Raw genomic sequence first — 17,913 nt, forward strand, 5'->3', positions numbered from 1 at the left:
CAAGATGTGGCCCACCCCTGCTACTTGCTTATTCGAGTCAGCAAGGGAATTAAACAGCAGTGAGGAGAAGCTCTTTTGTTAATCTTCCCACAAAAAGTTCCTATTCTGGAGATACTGCTCCCCTGTTATCAATATCCTTGTGAGATAAACTACTCCGGGATTTGTGCCTGTCAGGAAAAACAAACTGCACTAGCAAAGAACGTGATAACAAATGCAGTGTCACAGCCTCCCGTCTTAGAAAAGAAGCCATGCCCTGCAGTTACCTCAAAGCGATGTGCAATGGCTCCCTCCGAGCAGTAAACAGCAAAAATTAATCAAGCCATGCACAAGGAAAGGACACAGCATCACCTCTGCTGGGGATGCCCTGTCCCCTGTAGCTGACACACCTTTAGCCCGTTTCAATTAAGGAGTGAGTTTTTAGGGCAGCTTAACTATTTCTAAGGTAATAACAGTGACTCAACACAAGCAATATTTATCTCTGTGTGCGGATGGTAAACAAGGGACAATGAACATCTAAATTTAGTATTTGGCCAGGAACCAAATGTTGTATTAGGGAGTGATATTCTCCCATCACCAAATTAGAAGTGGGAAAGGCAGTGAATTATTGGGTATATCTCTGTGTTTAATTTACATTGTACCTCATGCTAAGGTCTCTGTAGCAGCCTGATAACACCGAAACCAGAACCTACTGGTGGCTGATAGTGGAGCCGTGCAAAGCGGAACATAAACAAGCTTTGTATTACCTAGCACCATTTGTCAACAGGGCATTATCAGCCTGGGATCTGCTGCAATTGCAATCCCCAATTCCATTTTTTGGTAACAGCAGCATGAAGGAGAAGATACTGCACAGAAGGCAATGGAGAGTCAAAGTCACACGAGCTCAAAATGGGGTCTCACTAAGCTGGCTTTGGCTTGCACTGTAGGTCTAAGCAATTCAGAGACAGGCTGGGCAGCAGCCATTCAAGGTATTCAGCTGGAAATAAAAGGGTCTTGTGTTATTCATCGATTCAACTCTCCCTGTGTTAAACATGGCAGGTAACCGGGATGCCGGGGGAGAGGAGCCTCGGTGCTCTCTATATCCAAGTTTTACAGTACTTACATCCCCCCTCAGGGCAAAGCCAGCCAAAAGCATCCCATCTGGCTCGCAAGGAGGGAGCAGCATCCAGGTACTGAAGGAGGGATACAGGGGCAATTTCAATGGGATATGAATGGAGACACAGTCCGAGGCTTAGCAAGGAGCTGGGAGCATCTCACATGGACATCTCTGATGGAGTTGCCCTCGTTTACACTTTCTGTCTTTGCAGAGGAGATTCAGAAAGGACGCCCCTGCAAAGGAGAACCAGGAACAGAAGGAACAATGAGATTTATCACCAACGTGCAGCAGAACCCCCCGCGGTCCATCTCTGAATTGCTCAGTGAATTCTCACCCTTCGCAAGGCACCAGCATCCCCAGAGGTGAGAGCATCCTTCAATGTTTTGTCTTTGTCTTTGAAATGTTCTTAGCAGCGTAATTTAATTTTTATGGCAGATTCTGTAACCTAATGTGGTTGTAAGTCACACACAGCAGGGAACAAGCAATGGAGAGGATCAGTTGCACTACGCCTCTCCTGTTATCTGATGGCAAAAAGTGAATAATTCACAACTCTCTAATTCTCATCACTGCCTATTCCCAGCAGCTTTTGGATTCTCTATTAGCTCCTTAACCATCATTAAATTAATATTCCTCCTACTTTGCAAGCAATACGCCCTTATTAAATTTAGATGCTTGGCATTCATTTTGTGCACCCCTCCAAAGGATGCAATGCTTCTTTGAACAAAGGGTCTGGGTGGCCTTCCAGGGGTATGGAGGGCAGGGGGATGTTCCTGTGCCCTGCACACACCCCTTCATGCAATCTCTGTTCTCTTGAGCAGCATATTTGGGCTTGGACACAAGTTCAAAAAAGTTCAAAGTGTGTGGGAGGTGGCACACGGTGAACTCCATGGCCCAAAAGCTTTCTGCCATGCCACAGCTGCTGGCCCAGCTGGAATTGCTGCAGCCGAGCCATCAGCCCAAAATATCTTTCCTTCTCATGGAAGCACCCTGGGAGTACAATTGCTCTAGCTTGATGAAGATACCTACTTCGTGATGGTGATGCAGTCTTTACTACTAAGAACTGAACTTCTACCAACTATGAAGGGATCACAAGGTGACTCCAAAGTTTCATGCAAAGAAACCCTGCCTGAAATGGCTGTGTGCTGCCTAAAGTCAGAGACGAGGGCACCAGCTCTGACAAGCTAGGGCTAGATGAGATGACAGCCTGCATCTGCACCTGTTTCACTGTTTGTCTTACTTAACAAATGCCTCTCATTAAGGCAACTACAACTCTTTGGCTTGTAGCTTTCACCTTTCCCATCTCTCTCTCTCAAACACCTTGTAGAAACCCTGTTAGTAAATGGATTGCCCTTTTCAATCTTCCATTTAGCAATTGTTTCCCATTTGCTTAACTTCAGGGAACTGTCAAAGATGCTTTGTTTTCTTTTATACTGTTCTAACATCTGTTCTACCTTGTTCAGGAAACAGTAAGTCCTGATTTAATAAGTTTGTATCACATTTGGTACAATATATCTCCCCTTTCGGCAGGATCACTTTTTATACTATAAAGCTGGATAATTTCTTGGGAAATAGAATTAAGTAAAAACATAAAATTACTGTTCTGCTGCTGTTTAAAGACCATTTTTTCTTACTGATCCCTAGAGTTTCCTGATATAACATTTATTTCAGTTTTGCACAATATTTACTACTTTCATGAAGAGCAGCAGCTACTTAATGATATTAAAATATTTAAGTCACCGGTAGGTTCATAAACAAAAGAAAAGCTATTTAGCCTCCTTTTATGCAATCTGATCCTACCAATGTACAAACCCCCTGCCAGAACAGTGCTAGAGAAACTAACAGAAAGTAATTAATTTCATCTAAACAGAAGCCGCAATAAAGAAAAACATAAGAAAAAGATGAATTCAATATCTCAGATGCCTGTAAACATGGGATAATTTGGCAAATGCTTTGTCTCACACAGAAAGCTTCTTCCTTTAACACACAAAGCCACAACCAAAGCTGTGCCATGCCACCTGTCCCCTCCAAAGACCTCCTGCTGCTTTTCTAACTCCAGATTGCTGCTGGACAACTGAGTCCATGTACGGAAATGTCTCTGGACAGCTATTCATCCTTCTTTCTACTTTTGGAATCTACTTTTGAACATTCAAAGACTTTGGCTATATGGCAGCGTACACAAGAGTTTCCTGTATGGTAAATTTAAACTGCTTGCTTCACCTGTCTGCTTCTTTCAGACTTAGTAGAAAGGACCTTGCACCCACCATGGCCTCCCTGGCTGAAAACCACTGTCCTGCAGGACTTGTCACAAGAGTGTGAATGCTGCACAGGCTTCCTTACCTACACTACACCGTACAGCATAAGCTGACTTTCAGAACCACATAGGAAAACTCAAACACACCTATCAATGCCTTTCCAGTTGCAGACAAAAGTACATTTCTTCCCAGCATGTCTTACAAATCTTTGTTTGGGCTTTCTTCAGCAAGGAGCACACCTGCATGCAGAGAGAAAAAAAAAAAAAAAAAAAAAAAAAACACATTGTTCATTGTTGCCCTACAGAATAACTGAGAGAAGACAGACAGCAGCAGGGGACAGAAGTTGTAAGCCCCATCCATGGATAGGAATGACAAATCAGCAATTTCATCCAGGTCTTGTATTTGGAGAGCTGACCCATGCAGCCCCCATGTTCCCCAAAGGTCTCTCTCCTGCCTCTTTTGGCTTGTATTCAATGTAGACACCAGTGCACATTTGTACTCCAATAGCACAGCAGCTTGTCTTTTTCTACTCTATACTACAAGAGAGGGAAAAGACAAGAAAACCAGTCCCAAAGAAACATGTTTACTAAATATGCCTGTTTAGTGAGGCTCTACAAATGTTGTTAGCACAGCAGTGTGTGAAGACACAGAGCAGAGGGCTCAGACACAATTTAATGTCTTTTACTATATCCAAGCAATAGCGAGTGTCCTGCACATCGTGTACTAGACAACTATTTAAAATTTATTTAGGGCATTATAATCTGTGCAAGTTATGCAGTGAATTTGTCAGCATGAGCCTGGCCAGTGGCTGAGATTTTATTTTATTACCTGGGGAAGCTCAGCATCTGCCAGCTGTGCAGGGACTCCTTGGATCCACTCAAGTAAGAAGCTATTTCAGTGGAAAAATACACTGAAGCTGCTTTTTATTGGATCACAGACTGTGGTCACAAACTCACAAGGAACCAGAGATCCAAATGTCTTCCCACTTTTTGCATGGGCTTTGAGGAAGCTGGTGTTATCATGATAAATTACAGGTCAGGACCACTGTGTATGTTCAGACTTATCAGGAGACAGTTATTAGTCATCTCCAGTATAGAGGCAATTATGCATTCCATGACAAATAATTAACTAAGGCCCCAAAGCATGTATTTTAATCAATCCCTGTTCAGCAAAGCACTTATGCGTGTGCTTAACTTCAACACACAGGAAGCATGCACATAATTCCTCTTGTGAATTGGAAAAAGAATGGGGGCTGTAAAACCTGTCCTATCAATGCTGTTGGGCCAGCCCCCACTAGCACAACATACTATCCTACTTGGGTAACTGCTTATATTTTCAAAAGTAAAAAAAAAAAAAAAAAAAAAATCAGAAGCTGGGTTCAGTTTTTTAAATGACTGAGTCATGATGTTGTAACTATGATGATTTAAGGACAAAAAAAAACAAGTTCAGTATGAAATATCTGCTATTATATAATATAGAGTTGAAGAAAACTTTCAAATTGTAGGTAGCACAGATCTTTCTTTATCCCTGTACAGCTGAGATTCATCTCATTTGACTTGAGCTGGCTGTAGGTTAGCTATCCTGCCTTAAACAAGTCATCAAGGATTTCTCTGCAGTCAGTGGAGAACCAGATAGCAATTCATCCCATCTGAATCTGTCCAAGAAAGGTAGGAAAAATCACCCTCTATTTCATTTGTTGCTGTTGGGAGAGTCCACAAAACCACTTTAGATTAAACACATTGGTTTTGTCTGACCAAAGGCAGATACATCTATCCAAGCTGCCTGTCTGTCTACATACACCTAATAAAGACACTCACACTGTAGTCTAATATGCCCAAAAGCAGACATCTAAACAAACTCATGGCCTAAACATACTTATTTCTCTCCAGTGTGGTCTACATTGACTAGCCCTAGATGCAGATAGAGAGGTAGAGAAGACACGGAATTGGCACCACGCTGCCATCCCAGCAGGGAGCAGGGCTGAAATCACTCCTTGAACACCACCATGAATCATGGAAGCTTACAGAGCAAGATCACACGTAAACCCTACACAGCAGACACCCAATATTATCCAAAGCAAATGCCTCCCCATCTTAAAACTTGTTGATGGCTTGGTTGGGTACAGCAGATCTCCTTCCAATTGCCAGATAAAACAAGAAACAAAAACAGGTGGCAAAGCAGGCATTTACACACGTAATGTTATATGCTAGTGAACCTAGGTAGCCAAGTTCTACTGCTCCCACTTTCAACTGAGATCAGGCATGAATCACTTAAGAGCAGTGAATCATTCCCATCCTGTCCCTTCCAACCCTCCCCTATCCAAAATAAAAATAAATAAATAAATAAATAAATAAACAAAATATTAAAAAATAAAAATAAAAAACACAAAACCTATGAAAAGCACATGTTGAGTTAAAAGCTGCTATGCTGCCTGATGCAAGCCTCCCTGTAATCCATTATGGTTGTGCAAAATGTAATAAAACTACTACAAGGTGCTCTAATTCCATTTACTAATAATCATAAAAGTGTTTGAGATGTGTCTGATGAACCATTTAGACAATAGTATTTTCCAAAGATGACTTGTAGTCCAAAAAAAAACCTTTAATACCATATAAATTAAATTTTATGTACAACAATATTTAAAACCATTGGTGGTGGTTTTGTTGTTTTATAGTTGCTGTTAGGCCTTCACTGAATAATGTGTTCAAAAAAAAATGCTTTGCTTCTGAGATCTTCCCAATGAATCACAGAGCAGGAGTAATATCGTTTGTCATTTTTTATCTGCAGATGCCATTGTGTTCAATGTAGCTCTACCCAGTTAATCTGTACAGCTTCTGATGAATTACATTTAGTAAAACACAAAGTTATTTTGTGTTTAACTAACACCCTGAGTACTGCCACTGACACATCACCTCCTACATGCTGCAAACACAAATGTCTTGCTCTTCTCAAAATGGAGACAAAGTGTGCCAGAGAAATATATGGGCAGATAAATTAGTCACAAATTGATCTGTCATGGCACTGAGATTAGCTGGTTTGCTGGGTTAAGAGTCACTGACAACTTTCATTTTGTCTTACCATGAGCTGAGCTGCCATCGCCAGGTACTACCTGGGCATCTTGGAGCATACCACTCGATTGACTCCAAAGCAAGAATGTTTTTTTGGTTTTGTTTTCCTTATCTAATTGCTTCACGGCATCATTGTTTTTGGAAAGTCACTGGCATTTCACTGCAATGAGTGGAACTAGTTTACACCACTCAAGCTGGGCTTGGTCCTCTAAACCAAGCAAGACAAACCCACATTCAGGAAACCCCACCTGTTCTCACCCCACAAGGGTTCAAACAGAAATGCTTCATGAGCACAGCTGATGAAGCAGACAGACAGCAACCACCAAACAACACCTCAGAGAAGGTTCTGGCTGGAGGAACTCCATGCACCATAAACAATAAAAACAAGAAAAGGCAGCAGGTGAAAAATTTCTATCCTTCCCACTTCATTGTTACCTCTGCTGCTGTCAATACAGCTCATATGGTTTTCATTTTCCAGGCAGCAGAAACACAAAAGCAGCCATAAATTCTGAGCTTCTGACTCCCTCGCCTAACACAGAACTTTTGGAGTCGTCTCACTTGTCTCTCAACCTGCTGCATCAGCATATCTGACTGCTGTGTCCATGCTTTCAGGAGTCATTCTGTCTTCACTGCACAGCTTAAGCTAAAAGAAATGAAGACACTTCTATTCCAAAAACAGAATTGCCACTGCCTGACAAGAGTATGTCTCTAAAATTCAAGATTAAACCACACTTTGTATTACAGTTTGGTGTGAGCAGCAAGATGCTTAACCAGAGAGATTAAAATAAGGGTTAGGAGGCAACAGACTCCAAATCAATGGGGCAGACTGACCAGCTGCAGGTGCTTTTGACCCCTAAAGCTGTAAAGTATATGTCAGAAAATTGAGTGACCTGATACGATCTGTGTTGAAGTCCTGAAAGTTTGTATTTTACCTCATTTGTTGTGAGATTACAAATGTATCAGTCTGTGTTGGCATAAATATATTTCTGGAGGAATAAGCAATATTTCCCTTCACTGGGCAACTGCTTCCAGTGTAGAATTTCTGGCAACAAACAGGAACAAAAGACTGACTTCGAATCTGCAGGGTTTTTGTGAAAACAGAAGAAAGAAAACACAGAAAATCCCCCAGGAAAGTGTCCAGTAGGGAAATTTTTCAACTGTTCTTCTTTGCATCCTCTCTTTATTCATCAGTCTTGAAAGCATCTATCAAAAGCATAGGCTAAATTTTGAGCTTTACCCCTCCAGTGAGGTACGAACATCAAGTGATGATGTACGCTGCATGGCATGGCACAGCAGCCACCGGACCACAGCTTGGATTGACAATTGGGATTGCCAGCACCCACATGCAGAGCAACCTTTCCAGGGTCATTTCACCCAGTCAGGGAAGATCGAAATATCCACGTGACTGAGAGGGACACTCAAAAGTATGTCATACTAGGGGTTTAGCAGTGGAAAACTCCTTGATCATGTCTTCATGCACTATTTGTTGAAATTTTCTGCCAACAATTTCCAAAAGAGGTGCAACAAAGCAAAAAGAACCTCAGTTCTTATCAGAATGGAGCCAATAAGTCTTGGTTGGTTTTTAATCCAGCCAAAGCTGCTACTGCTTTGCCTAAGGAATACAGGACAACAGGGGTAGGGAAGTTTTAAAGATGTGAATAGTTTATCCCTCTTCCTCAAGGCAGGATTGATTAATGTTACTTACACACACACCTCACTGTCACAAGCAATGAAAACAAGACAGCATCTCCAAAAGAAACATGGTTCTCCAGGCATGAAGAAGATATTGGATATTCTCTGGAGGAACATCACAAACCAGTCTGAGCTCTGCAGTCAAACCCTCATAAAGGAAACTCCCACACCTGTGTCCACCAACCCCACAAAACCCCAAACCCCACACAGATGTGAACCCATACAGAACAGACTGCAGGTTTGAGGTTCTGTTTATGTGGAAAATCTGTCAATATGAAACAACCTTATCTGCAGCTGTCAGCCAAACCTCATCTGAGAGAATATGTCCTGCCAGGATGTGTGGTCTTTGTGTTTGTCAGGACTAGTACATTTTCAATGCCATTCCACACTTTTTAATGCGAGCAGTAATGTTTCCAGTGTATTACCTTCCAAATGTTGCAGCACGACATGCTTTATAGGAACTAATGAATCACACAGTAAAAACTAATTGCAACTTACATACTGTTGTGAACTGAGTTTTGCAACATAAAAGCAATCAGCCAGCAATTAAAATGCTAATATGGGGCTAAACCTCATATAACGGTTTGCCAAAATCTAGGGCAATACAGTGCTTCCTGAAGACTTTTGGACAGATGGAATTTAGTTAGCAGGTAGGTGTTTTATAAGGCTTATAAAACATTACTGTGCTGAGGGAGGGTCCCTCCCTTGATACACTATATCTTTCCAATACTTGAAATGATGGTAAAAATCTACCTAACATGAAATATTTTTCTCTTTTGAGTGTTTTTTTTCTATCCACGTGTTAATGATTAACAAATTCTTAGCAAGTCAGAAAGGAGGGGTATTTAACAGATGCTTTTTCCATACGAAGATAACTTGAATTTCTTTTTGTTTAAAACAGCAAGTTTTAAAGATCACCACAGATATGTTAATGTAGGTGGATTCCCAGTGTGGTTTTGGTCAACATCGACCCTACTTTTGTTTTTAACTACAAATATCCCTTTTCAGAGATTCACTAATGTAAGACAGTGAATTGCATGAAACAATTACATTTTAATTGGGCACACCTTCCCCACATCCACTTTTTCTTCATTACATTCCTAATACTAAGACAATTGAAATGCATTAATTAATTTAAGTGGGGAATTATTAATTTTCAACATCATCAGCCTTGGAGAAATTACCAGTGGTCCTGGAACAAAACCCTCAGGAAGATAAGGGTCTAGAGACTGTGCCCTGTATCCGGTTCTAGCATCAGTAACTTAAGACTTATTTTCCCTGAGGACGAGGAATGTCTCAGCAAGATATGAACCTGGGAAATTAGTGAATTATTCTTTAGCAATCCTCATTTATTACTGATTAGCCTTTATGTTTGTTCAATCATTATTGGCAGTAATACTGGAAAAACACAGACAGGCCCTAAACTGAATTAGAGCCCCCTTTGTATGACGGCCCGGGCAAATAGGAGCCAGGACAGAAGTTCAGAGTAGGCACTGGGAACTCAGCTGTTCCCAGCTGGAGTAAAGACACCCAAAGTCCTATCAGCTAAAAGCTGAAACTCAGAGAGGTACATGAGAATATCCCAGGCCTTGCCTTCTTGGATGAAGCTGTCTTTCAGCCGTGAGAAATCCTGAATAGTGGGGTCTTTGTTCTCAGGTCCTTGCATCTCCCAAAGATCGCAAGACAAAGGCAATCACAGACAGTTTATACAGATATCAAAAATGGAATTAATTGTTTTATTCTAACTCGGCATCCATGGGAGGGACCTCACGTGGAGCAGGGACAGAGAGAGACCATGAGGGAGCGGCGGGGACAAAGCCTCAGGGACTGACTGCAGCCCCCAGTCCCCATTTCCCCGTGCCACTCGAGGAGGAGGGAGAAGCCTAGTAATCTCCCTATGCTGAGTCTGTTTTGCCCATGACAATAAATGCTGAGTGATCTTCCTATCTGTATCTCGACCCTTGAGCCCTTTTCATCATGTTTTCTCCCCCTTTTTCCTTTGTGGAAGGGGAGTGAGAGAGCAGCTGTGATGGAGTTCAGCTGCCCAGCAGGGTAAATCCACCACAACCCACCGTAAGAAAAAACAGGGCACAAAGTGCAACAGTGGTTGAAGGGATGATAGATGCACAAAATGCAGAAGGTATCCCAGAAAGTAAGAAGCTCCCCTCCATCTTTTCCAAAGGATGTCAGAACTCCTAAATAAGAGGAGATACGCTGGGTTTTTCCACTGCGTTTCAGTCTGTAGCTCTCCCAGCAGAAAAGAACAGATGTCATTTTGAGCCTCCTTTAAATTTATGGGTAGTAAACCTAATGCTCAGGGTGGCAGAAGGTGAATCACCATTAAGGGAATGGCCTGGACTCTGAAGGAGGTCTGTCAGTGGAGGAGTTGGAAAATTAAAGCATGGCTTCCCAAATTACTTCTCTGAGATTGCTTTGGAAGAAAATTGCCAGGAGGAGTGCAGGGGGTGAAAGTGCATTACATGCAAAATCATCTTTCATGACAGCAAGGCAGCGCCTCCATTCACTGGTCTGGAAGAAGAGCAGGTTTCACAAAACTTTAGTATTCATGGAAGTCAGAGAGATTTGCCGCTACCTGCTCCTACAGGGAACCCAAAAATTGGCAGGGTGCTTACAATTCGTCTTCAAAACAGAAGAGCTGTGGTGTTTACCTTCACAGGCAATGTCTCAGTACAGGTACAACCTGCCTTTCTCAACAAAGGCTTTGTGTTAAAAAATAAAAGCTGTACTTCTCTACAATCCTCAGCACACAGTGCAGAGCAGAGGAGCAGTGTCTTTATTTAGCACAGCAGATGCTGTGTCTGGGTTAAGGATATGCCCAGAATCACACAAAACCTTAGGTCAGTCACCCGGCACTGTTGTCACTGTCTCATCCTGCTTCACTTACAAGTGAATGAATAAACAGGCAGCAAAATTCCAAACCCTTCCTCCCAAACACCAAACCACCAAGCCTACACACTTAACAGCCAACAATTCATATGTTGATTTGGACAAACTTCATTTTTAAGTCCTGTTTTCATTCTGCAATAGGTGCAGACACTCCAGTCTGACCCAGTTCTTCACTATTTTTTAGGTAACTGTAGCTTCAACACCCATGCATTGCATACATGGGGAAATGGCCATATAAAACTCTAAGCAGTGGAAGTTGGCCGATATTACAAATAGATTAAAGAAACAAGGTTGGTTAGTATCTGCTGAAATTCTGACCCTCGTAATGTGTTTTTATACACATTTATGAGAAGATGTAAGCACACTATCTATTTTTCTCCGGGTGGGTATAGCTATAGTACACATTTGAAGCATAAATACATTGATTTTAGAGGTAAGTAAATTAAATTTAAGGAAAGCTGAGGAATAAGTTGGATATGATAATAAATGCTACAGTAACACTTTACATTACAAAGCCCCATCATTTGCCTTGTTTGTCTTGGAATAAATATTGCAGTAGGGCAGAAGATCTCATTTCACTGCACCCTGGGAAGAGATTGGGGTCAGACTGCCTGCTCCAGGAGCCTTAGAAAAACAACTCTTTCAGTGACCTCACAATAATTAGATTTCATGCAAAGCTTTAGGATAAATGGGAATCAGAGCACACCTGAAGCTCTGGTATCTTATTTTTCTACCTGTGTATACCACAAAACACCTCAATAAGCAGTGAAAGCACAAAGTACTCCTTTGGTAAGAAAATAATTCAGGGAAATCCTCATGGACATTTCTGAGATGAGTCCCCCATTTCTGGGGAATTTGCATCTGCCCAGAGAAGCTGTAAAGTTTTCCTCCTTGGAGAGCTCCAAAAGCCACCTGGACATGGGCCTGGGCACCCTGCTCTGGGTGGCCCTGCTGGGGCAGGGGTTGGGCCAGAGGGACCCAGAGCCTCACCAGGTTGCAATTCTGTGACTTCACAAACCACCCTCATCCCAGAAACAGTGGATCTCACTGCAGGAGAGAGAAGCTCAAAGTCTATTCACGACTTTTCCTCACAAGGGGTTCACTGGTAGGACATTGGCCTCTGGCTCCATGTGCAAAAGACCTGCCATGGAGGGTCACGTACAATCTACAACACAACACCTGTGGTGCACAGACATCCACATGGCCAATTCTCACTGGTGAGAAACCAGCTCTGGTCTTCAGCCAAAAAAGAATGGAGTTGCTGGGGTCAGTTACAAAGCCCAATGTTTAACAAAGAAATGAGCTGAAATGGGAATCAGACCTTCAAGAGAAATGAGAAACCTGATTAATGAGTTTGGAATTTATACATTGTAGAAACAGTAATTGCCTGGATATCCTCACCTCTGAGATGGATTACAATAACAGAAAGAAATTACACAAAGGGACATTTTTTTAATAGGTTTCGGCTCCTACAGCAGGTCCTTGCATCTGGATCTTCTCCTCTCATAGCACCCCCAAGATGGGGCACTACAGCAGCAGTCTCCAATTGCAGATTTTCTTTTCCCAGATAATGAGGCAAGTGGAATTAACAGATACCATAGCTCCAATGGCTGTGGCATGAATATATAAAGTTCACTGATGACCCACAGAGATCTAAGCACTGACCAGAAACCTGCTGAAAGAGGAGGACAGAGCTGCAGGTGCAGTCTGGAGCTTGAACCAACCATAGGAAGGGGTTTCAGAGCAGGAGGCAAAAAGGAGGGAGAGGGGGGAATGGTCAAACCTAGGCACTTTGAAGGACCAACTCAATGAGAAGTGAACCTTCAGGGGCATTTCTGTGGAGTGATAACACTCTTTTGAGAAGTAAACTACCCCAACTTCCCAGTAACAGCCAATAACTCACTCAGATATCACCATCCTGGAAACCAGGGCATATTAAAATGAAGGTAAAAATTTTTAAGGTGCAAAAGCATGTTAGGTCTATATAAGTCATTGGCCTTTATAGGAAAACAAAAAAAAAATCAGAATGAAGAGGGACTTCCATACAGCTCCCTTCCATACTATAGATTGGCTTGTAAGAAGGAAAAGGGCAGGAGCAGAACAAAAAATAGGCCAGGGAGTGAAGGATGTGGAAAATTTAGGCTATTTGAAAGAGAATTACCTAGAGATCATGACCCAACAGTAGTGGGATAGCGGGAGAAGATATAATAGGTAAAGGAGCAAAAGGAGCAGGAGAGAGGAGGTACGCAGACACCAGTGGGAAAGCTTTCATCAGAAAATTGTCACAAAAATTATATTAAATAGCTTTTCATGGGTATCTGGGGGGCTTATCACAGCTGGGTGATGGCTGTGGGATTTGTTTTTACCCTTACTATAAAATGGTGCTGTAAGACCAGGTTTCCACAAGCTGGGCCAAGGCAGGCTGGTTGAAGCCACTGCATGCCACTGGTCCATCTGTGCTCTGGTAGCGGTCTCATTGCATCTATTAACCCTTTACACCATCCTGTCCCACCCCAAAATAGCTGGAAGAGGTGAAGGCAGGGAAACACAAAGCAGGCATGTCCTTCTTGCATGGGAATAGTCAAGAAAATGAGGTGAAAGGAGAGATGGGAAGAGCTGAGGTCCCCGTGGAGAGTACTGACTTTGTACAAAAATAATGGGCAAAGTCAGAGAGGTGAGATTTGATGAGGGCAGAGACGTCAGGTCAGCAAGATGAAGGCTGTAATTGAATATGGTGAGGTGGTAGCAGAGGTAATTAGGGCTCAGTAAGCTGCAAAGGGCACAAATCGAATGAGGATAAAACAGAAGTTAAAGCACAAAGACAGTGAGTGTGCTGGGTTTCTTTGCCAACGGCAATCTGGCTGATGAAGATCAATTAATTGAATTCAAAGAGCTGGGACGAGCCAAGCCTCCTAGGAAAACAGAGTTTGGGTTGTAAAGAGGAGGAATAGTACTGGTGAAAGAACACCGGTGGTACTAAACAAAAGTAATTTGGTCTCAAAAGGAGATAAAAGAGAGATGCCATGAAAGGAGAAATTAAGGGAAAACACTGACAGTGCATGGGGGAAAAGGCTGATAGAATTAAAGTTCAAGGAAAGGAGGAGAGACCAGGAAAAGTGCAGAGAGGAAAGGAGAGAGGTACTAAAATGGGAAGAATAAGGAATATAAAATAATTTGTGTTTCTGTCACATTGCCAAACAACTAGACAGGCACATAGTCAGAGATCATGACCAAGCCCAGCAGCTCTCCTCTAGTCAGTGGCCAACACACTGCCATGATAAAGTTATTTTAGTGGAGCAGGTTTCCATTCAACACTATTTCAGCTGCTTTCCTCCTCCCTTTGCACTGAACCCGTGATCCATGCTAAAACCACCAGTCATCCTTCCTGCTAAACCACGGAAAATATCAGCTGGAAAGCATTGCTGGTTATTTTCAGGCTTTTCCTCTTCTCTACTCAATCCTACTGGGCAAGTCTGGCTTTCCAGTCTGAAATTTGGCTGCCCCCAGACATTTCCCAACCCTTCCCAGGTATATCTTCTAAGAAAACATGATGCAGGACTCATCTCCTGGCTGCTAGAGAGGCTCTTGGGTTGGTACTGGAAAGACTGAAGGTTGAGTTCCTGCTGGCAACCCAAGCAAGCCTGGCCGGGTTCTCTGGTGCTCTCAGAGGGCATTAGACTTGATGGGGCTCTGCCTCCATCTTCCCCACCAAAAATATCCTAGATCTTTGAACCCCAAGTGCTGTTCATTGGCAGAGAACATACTGGAACAAGGTAACTATTAGTTGGATCAAACTTGGACCTTATGGGTGTGATGGACCAGAAAGTAAAAGGGTTTGTAAATAGATCTGCCTCATTCTCACACAGTGGATCCATTGCTTCCATCTAGATCTCAGTCTGACAACCTTTCGGCCACTTCTGGGGCTCAACAGACTGTATTCCTTGGGGTCTGTAGGAAATAGCCCTTTCCTTCCTTCCCTTTGAAGGCCTGGATGAGGGTCTGCTCCCTGAATCCCTTCAGGTTTTCCTGGTCCTCACCTCTTCTACAGCCCTGTTGTGTGTTCCCTGGTCTCTGCACACTGTGACCCTACATCAAGGGGATTTCCCCATGCAAGTGAGCTCTTCTGCTGGCTGTGAAGGAGCAGCTCCTCTCTCTCAGGGTCCTCCTAAAGTGTGCCAGCTTTGTCAAGGAGATGAGACTGTCCTTTTCATTGCTGCTGCACAGCTCTCCACACTTTTCCTCCTACTTCTGGCAACTGGCAAATGCAGGATTAGTCCCCAAACTTCTTGAGCTCACGTTGATCTGATGAGCAGCCTAGCAGGACAAAATGGTGATGAGATTTTTCACAATCCTGATTCAAATGAAGAAAAATAGCCCTTGAGAAAGACATTTCTGCATGGATATTCACACGCTTCCCTGCACTGTGCGTCCAGGAGGTGCAGTAAAGGGAATTAATCCTAATTCTGCCAAAGAGTGATGGTGGTTAGAGGCCAAATGCAGAAATGAATTTACCAACAGAGTGAAATCTGCCAAAGGTGATGGAGATCCTTCCTTTCATTTTAAGGTTCTTGAGAGGACATAGATTAGGTTTGTTTCAAAACCATCTATGTAATATTATGAGCCACTTTTCCACTGTGGGACTGTAGATAATACTGATAAAAAAAATAATTTTCCACTTGAACAGTTCATATCCCAGCCAGTGCACAATAAGGACAGAGATGAGGACAAATGGACCCCTATCTGTGTTATTCTGAGACAGAGAACATTGAGTATTACACGTTTGCCTTGCCTGCAGACTAGTTATTGCTGTACCTGACCACATCCGTAAAGCACTCTTAGATATGCTGATTGAGAGCTTTATTATCTGTATCGGTAACTGATGTTCATATTATTATTATTTAACATTTGAGTCAAATGAGCTGATCCATAGGATAAAAACAGCATGGCCATGAACTGCTCATTTATCATCCTGGTAATATGAAAATAGTCAAGAGATGAAGTTCCCACTTGGCTAGGAGATGTATTCATATAAAGCATACAATTTCTGCCAAAAACTTCCCAGAAACAGTAATTATATTTTCTTTGTTCTTTCTTTTTCTGTTTTGCAGGCTAGGAACCTTGGCACAGAAAGGATTAAGCATTAAACTATGTGTTTAATGGTTGCAAAGCCTCCTTGGTGATGATTGGATGAGGTAGGAACCCAAAGCAGAATATGGCTAAGATCTGACCTGAGAAAGATGCCAAACCAACCAGATGTTATTGCTGCTCCTTTTGTTGGTGGTGCATGACCCCTGTTACCATTTGTGACTCAACAATTACAGGGAGGTAACCAAAATTGGCAGACTGGCACTCGCTGCCTTCCCTGGAGGGTGATGGAGCCTTTCTGTGGGACTCCCAGCACAGGCTTGTCTCCTGTAGTCTATGAGCTTGACTCCACACCAGAGAAGACTTTCACAACTCTGGCTGCTTTGTGTCCAATACACTGTGGATAATCTATAGATTGCATCTCTTTTTTTCTTCCCCAAAGCTCATTTAGGTTTCCAGTATCGCTTTGATTAGACTGTACTGTACTGGTCTGAGTTATACAACCAGCTGAATTGATATTCCCAAAAGAAAAGAAAGAAGTGCTCTGATTGGAGTCCATATTTTCCGTCTGATTGCTTTTCATTTCACACTTCTTTGTTTTAATTACATTTTAAGATTACATACAAGGATTGTGGTTAGTTGCACTTAATGGATGTTGTACAGATTTAAGGGTCAGAGGAAAAGGAAAGGAAAAAAGGCAGCTAATACCTAATTGTTTTGTGTGGCTCCTATAGCATGCAGTCAAGTGCTGAATAAGTTTTAATAGAAATCTGATTTGATTGTGATTAAGGGAAGAATTTGCTGAATGAATTCCTTAGCTCAGAAGTTTGGACTTTTAATTTTTTTTCACATATATTGAGTCTAAAAAAGCTGATTCTGCAAAGTTTTCTTGACCTCACTGATTGCAACCACTTACAAGAAGCATGGCCTGGATTTAAAAGTATCAGTGTGCTGCAGCAGCTGGCCAAGTCTATCTTAGACAGCTCGACAAGGAGATAGTGGGTAGGAAGGGGACATATTATGGATTTTATGATTATTTTCACTAAGGCAGTAAAAAATCTGCTTGGCTAGACAATAAGCTCTTTTTTGAAATCAATAAATAACAAAAACAAAGCCTTACAAGCCCTAGCACTTTCTTACTTCAATGTTATTTAACTAATATAACAATTAATTATTTAAAAGCTATTCCTTTTGTTTATTATCATTCTCAACAGCAATGAGAAAGATTTTCACATAATAAATATGGCACCAGCAGTCCCTCAGCCGCCTTTTTGTATCCCCTCTGGTACAGCTTCAAGAAAGATGCTACACAAAATGGCCAATAACATTGTGAATGGTGCTTTTACAGTTGAATTGGTGAGGAGCAGAGTGGCTCACAGAACATAGAATGGCTCTGGAAAATTTCAATATTATACTATATTTTTCACAGCCCTTATGTTGAATAGGTTGACTTGAATAGGTTGAACATGTTGAAATGTTTATGTGCATTGGCTCTCCTTTCTGAAGTCTGGAGAAGCACATAGCTACTACAAATACGTCTTGGGGTAATCTATGGCTTCTTATGTCTTCCCTGTCACAACAATCCATAAGGTGACTGCCAAACATATAAATCTCTGAGTTTAGGTGAAGTTTTAGGAAGTGGGATTCAAATCTTTGCTATGCTGCTAATGGAAAACTCAATATCTGCACCCAGCAAAATAGATTTTAAAGACCCAGAGGGTGACAGGGTGATACCAATGAGGATGTGATGATTTCCCAGCGTTCAGATCTTGTCTTGATGTCTAGCAGGTGTCCTGCTAGTGGTTACACAGTGAAC

The 17,913-nt window shown here is 42.1% G+C and overlaps 1 long non-coding RNA gene across 1 annotated transcript; it reads left to right on the top strand.

Moving 5' to 3' along the window:
- Positions 1-900: 900 nt before the first annotated feature.
- LOC140001764 (uncharacterized) lies at positions 901-17,017 on the top strand. The gene is made up of 3 exons (XR_011807293.1): positions 901-1,166; positions 1,305-1,455; positions 16,121-17,017. It is a non-coding gene; the product is annotated as an uncharacterized lncRNA (long non-coding RNA).
- Positions 17,018-17,913: the final 896 nt, after the last annotated feature.

The sequence above is a fragment of the Anas platyrhynchos genome, chromosome 2 (assembly GCF_047663525.1).
Source record: "Anas platyrhynchos isolate ZD024472 breed Pekin duck chromosome 2, IASCAAS_PekinDuck_T2T, whole genome shotgun sequence".
Taxonomy (NCBI): domain Eukaryota; kingdom Metazoa; phylum Chordata; class Aves; order Anseriformes; family Anatidae; genus Anas; species Anas platyrhynchos.